Here is a 5,572-nt window from a genome sequence, read left to right as displayed (position 1 = left end):
CCCTCCGCCGACATGATAAATTACCCCATCGATTCCCCCACCTGATCCCATTGCTACAAACCGATGTGCACCCCATACACGCTATGGAAACTCCTGATCTAAGAGAGCATGAAGATAGATATATTATGAGCCGAGGCTGAGTGAGATTCGACTCGGCGTAACTCGCCTGGTGGCCCGGGCGGTTGATGCAGTATATAGGATGCAGTTGTAGGGAAACCCAATGTAGGACGTGGTAGGACGGCGCCACGCCAGCAAATCCTGGATAGAGGCGGCTTGGCAGCATGAGATGTATGGACTTTGGCTAAGGAGTGGGAGGGAAAGAGAGATGGGGTTACTGATATGCAAGTAAAGGGACAGTAAAGGACGATGGAATCAAGGACTTAATGAGAATGGAGTGGAGGACATCAGGGAGTGTCTGGGGAAAAGAAAATAAGGGGCTGCTTTTCCTTTTCAATTTTTACAATTCAATTTACGAATTTTTATTGGGGACAGCAAAATGAAACAGTAGGAAAACAATTGTTTGACGCATTTATTCTCATTCAGTAGAATGGAACATTATTGAGAATAATTTATTATTGAGTTATATTTTATTATAATTCAATAATACATTTATTATTATTGATTTATTATTTGCGTATTTTTTTAGTTTTATTAGTTTTGATTTATTATTTGAGTATTAATTTATTATTGAGTTCATTCAGTAGAATGAAAAATTATTGAAAAGTTTTGACGGGAGAACATTTTGTCAATCGAGTGAAAAAAGAAAAGTGTAATCGGCCTAATCTAATCAATTGAATTGTAATCAATTGAATTATAAGAAGAATAGACAATGATCATTCTCATCAGTACTCCCAATAATAAAAAAAGTTAATAAATAAAAATTGATAAAAAAAATTAGTTTTTGCTTGAATTACGGCAAATAATCGTTTTTAGGCTGTTTCATTCTGCCCCACTCTCCCCTATCAATTAAAGGATAAAAATGGACATTTTTGAGTCATAAAATTATGGTAATTTGCCGAATCAACTTTAGTATAAAATTTTAGGATCAAAATGTTTTTCGTCATTTTAAAATCTATGAACTTTACAGTCAGAGTCATCAACTGAACTTTGGATTCGAGGGAGGGACAGGGGGATGGGGTCACTGATATGCATGTAAAGAGACAGTAAACGACGACGGAATGCAGGACTTATTGAGAATGGATTGGAGGACATCAGTGAGACAATTCAATAATATTCAATTTACTACAATTTAATTTAGCCTTTTCATGTCAAACTTATAAAAATTAAAGGACAAAAATGGATATTTTAATCCATACAATTATTATAATTACCCAAATTAACTTTAAGTACTAATATGTTCTTCATCATTGGAAAATTAATTGACTTTCCAATCAGAATTATCAATCGAATTTGGCAGGACGAGATGCATGGACTTTGGATAAGAGGAAAGAGGGGAAGAGGAAGCAAGGGCCTCATTTTCTATTTGACTTTCACAATTGAATTTGCCCATTTGCATATTATCAAGCTTATAAAACTCGAAGGATCACAATCGATATTTTTAATCCATAAAATTATTATAATTACCCAAATCAAATTTAAGTATTCAAATATTCTTGATTATTGGAAAATCAATCAACTTTCCAGTCAGAATCGCCAATCGAATTTGGCAGCACAAGATGTATGGACTTTGCCTAAAGAGATAAAGAAGGATAGGGTTATTGATATGCAAGTAAAGGGACAGTGGCTCAATGATAATGGAGTGGAGGACATCAGTGAGTGTCTAGGGAAAAGAATACAATGCTCCTCTTTCCTTTTCAATTTTCACGATTCAATTCACCCACCAAATTGATAAAAAATAAACCATAAAAATCGTTATTACTTCATAAAATTATTGAAACTCCGAAATTCAACTACCAGTATCAAAATATTCTTCATCATTGTGAAATGCACTCATCTTATTTTTGCTTTATACTTTCATGTCCATCCGGAGTAAATATTCTACTGCCAGTGATTAACAAATAACTCTTTCAGTCCCCAAGAAATTACCCGTTCTGCGTCATATTTATGTATTTACTACGATGCTATATACATTTGTTTATATTCTATATCTTCTCCTCAACTGTATATTTCTGTCGACGTATTTATACTACACTATTTTATTTGGAAGCCATCTGCACCCCCTCGTTATGGGGACTTTCCTCAAAAACAATTGGTAAATTTAAAAAAGCAGTAAAAATGAAGCATAAAAATAATTATTATGCCATCAAATTATTGAAACTCCCAAATCCACCTTCAAGTATCAAAATATTCTTCATCATTGTGAAATGCACTCATCTTATTTTTGCTTTATACTTTCATGTCCATCCGGAGTAAATATTCTACTGCCAGTGATTAACAAATAACTCTTTCAGTCCTCAAGAAAATACCTGATGTGCGTGATATTTATGTGTTTACTACATATAAATAATGCGATATATATTTGTTTATGTTCTATATCATCTCCACTGTATATTTCTATCGACGTATTTAGGCTATACTATTTCATTTGGAAGCCATCTGCACCCCCTTGTTATCGGGACTCTCCTCAAAAACAATTGGTAAATAAAAAAAATCATTAAAAATGAAGCATAAATACATTTGTTTATATTCTATATCTTCTCCTCAACTGTATATTTCTATCGACGTATTTATACTATACTATTTCATTTGTAAGACATCTGTACCCCCTTGTTATGGGAACTCTAAGTAAAAACATGATAAAAAATGAAGCATAAAAATCATTATTACCCCATAAAATTACTGAAACTCCCAAATCCAACACGTATCAAAATATCCTCATCATTTTAAAATCCATTAACTTTCCCATCAGAATCATCAATCGACTGAATGACTAGCGTCAAGCACGTGCGTTCGCCTCTCAATACCCCCCCATCTCAATTCCCGATGATTCAACCTCACCAATGGCTGAGAATCGAGTTGACGTTGGTGTAACAATTTTCAGCGCGATTACATTTAGCCCGGTTGATCGATTTCCACTGGAGGAGAAACGTTACCCCTGAGAATACTCCAAATACGCTAATAGAAATTTCGTGTCATTTCATTCCCTCCGCCACCCCTGTTCACACAACCCCCTCGCCAACCCCTCAAATCTCCCAACACCAATTCATCTGGAGAGTTTTCCAAGTTGAATTGTTGAGGGACTGAATGCATCAATCATTGTATATTTAGGAGAATCCGATCTTCAATCTGGTCTGGAGAAAAACAGGAAAAAGAAAGCGATTCGGTCGATAAAGCAGACGGTTACGGTTTTTTATTCTTTAAAATAGGGTGATGTAGGGGGGTGGGGGGAGACTTTGGGGGGTGGTTGTACAAGTTGTAAAGGCTCCTTGGCCGGTGGAATAACGCTTGCAACCCTATCTCCTGGGGGAGTTAATCTATAGGTTTCTATCGACGATATATATCCTTTATCTCTCGTTACTTATCTTATTTACTGGGACACAATGGGGCTTCTGTCCAGGCTCCAGTGTATTTACAACAAAGCAAACGCTCCCTTACATTACAAACAACACCCAAACCACCAATCCAATCTAAACTAATAAATTAAACACTAAAATCAACTTACATGTCCACAATTCCGCCAAGATTGATTCTCCTGTTAATCACGAGTCGAATTTCCTCACCCCTGAAAACCCTGCAATTCCTCCTCAGATAATTGAACAATAGCCCCAGAATCGCCACACCATCACACAACACCGTAGCCCCCCGCAATCAATTCCCCATAGATAAAAAAAAATACGAAAGCAAATTGAAACCAACGAATCAAAGCGACAAATGCTCCCGAAATTCAATCATCCCCCCAAAAAATAAATTCTGGCAGGTCAGTGACGCGCGTGACCCTCATCCCCCCCTTCTGATCAGTAATATGACAAGCAGACACTCAGACCCCATTCAAGATCACCGCAACTCTCCCTCTCTCTCTCTATCGTATACAGTGGGAAAACCAAAAAGTATTTAGTTACAAACGAAAAAATATAAACGTTATTGTTGCCGCTGGTGTACCGGAGTACTCTCTGCAAGCTCGGCCGGGCAGCTGAGAGTGGTGTGGCCACGAGGGGGGTAAAACGGGCTGAAACAGGGAGGGGGGGCGGCTTTACGTACAGAGTAGGAGAGGAATGTGATTGCCGCTTTGGTGGGGGGGTGGATGGTTATGCCGGCAAGCGAGCAAGCGTTTTCCCTGGGTTATACTTCTCCCACTCCTTTTGACTACTGCGCAGCAGTCGTTGCAAAACCGAAACCCCGGCCAGAACTCCTCTCTCACAGCCAAACTCAAGTGATGAGGAGGGAGCGCAGGGGAGGAAATTGTACGTGGAGCGTTACAAGCTACCCCCATGGCCCAACTACAGGGAATTCACAGCCAACCTTATCCCCCCGCGCGCGCCCCACCGCTGCCACCGCCGCCGCCGCCACCCCTTCGGCACTCGAGCTCGAGCCACCCCAGCAATCCATCCCCCACTATGTGGACACTTTTGCCAGCTTGAAACTTTGTACGCCCTACTCTTTCCTCATTTTCTCTACAGTTCCTCGCAAAACCCTCTTCACGTCTTTTCCCTCTACGGTTTTCAAATCCCAACTACCCCCAGCCCCTCTCACTCTAACTCTCGCCCCGCGCACACACCCTGGAACCCCCCCACCCCTTTTCGCTTTACCTTGTGCACGGGTCAAGCTCTGATCAGCATCGAGCAGTCACACGTACATGAAGCAGATTGTACTTGGGGGGAGATGTAAGGGGTCTGTATGCCCTGGCATCTGCCAGCATCACAATCCAATCGTAAACGGTGGAGGATGATTAAACCAAATAAAGAGGAATTTCTTGGTAATTGTTTATTTGGAATTTCGAGGGGATTCGCTGAGTTGCTGGAGGGAGGGGGGGGGAGGCTAATTGGCGGGGGAGGGGAAAGGGTTTATGGTGCAGTTTGGTGATTGATTGGGGGATCAGAGGGATTTTCGCGTTTTTTGAGTTGAGATTTTGATTATTGGAGAAGCTATTTGCTGGACATTTTGGAAATTGTGGGAAAGGGTTGTAATGTTACCAAATAAAGGGAAATTTGTTGGTAATTGTTTATTTGNGGGGGGGGGGGGTAGAGGGAATTTATGTGGGGAGGTATTTACTGAACATTTTGGGAGTTTTGAGAAAGGGTTGTAAAGAATTGTACGGGGAGAATGAAGCATTTTGGAGATGGACGGATGATGGATCATCATTTGGGGTGCTCGCGCTTTTTGGGTTGAGATTTTGATTATTGGAGAATTTTTTTCAAATTGGGGGGGATCTCTAATAAAAATTATTATTATTATTATTATTATTATTATTATTATTTTCAAATTGGGGGAATTATTATAGGAAGCTATTTGCTGGACATTTTGGAAATTGTGGGAAAGGGTTGTAATGTTACCAAATAAAGAGGTATTTCTTGGTAATTGTTTATTTGGAAGTTCGAGGGGATTCGCTGAGTTGCTGGTGGGAGGGGGGGGAGGCTAATTGGCGGGGGAGGGGAAAGGGTTTATGGTGCAGTTT

General features: G+C 39.8%; 1 protein-coding gene across 1 annotated transcript in view; it reads right to left on the bottom strand.

Annotated features, from left to right (window-relative positions):
• LOC107041000 overlaps positions 1–4,068 on the bottom strand; it is a 31,762-nt gene extending 27,694 nt beyond the window's left edge. Inside the window, exon 1 of the mRNA XM_015261353.1 lies at positions 3,623–4,068. The gene's annotated coding sequence lies outside the window, so the exon portion shown is untranslated. The remainder of the gene's footprint in view (positions 1–3,622) is intronic.
• Between the last annotated feature and the right edge of the window lie 1,504 nt (positions 4,069–5,572).

The sequence above is a fragment of the Diachasma alloeum genome, unplaced genomic scaffold (genome assembly GCF_001412515.2).
Source record: "Diachasma alloeum isolate Michigan unplaced genomic scaffold, Dall2.0 Dall_scaffold_00179, whole genome shotgun sequence".
Classification (NCBI taxonomy): domain Eukaryota; kingdom Metazoa; phylum Arthropoda; class Insecta; order Hymenoptera; family Braconidae; genus Diachasma; species Diachasma alloeum.
The sequence above is the reverse complement of the archived record's forward strand: the minus strand, read 5'-3'. Positions and strand labels throughout refer to the sequence as shown.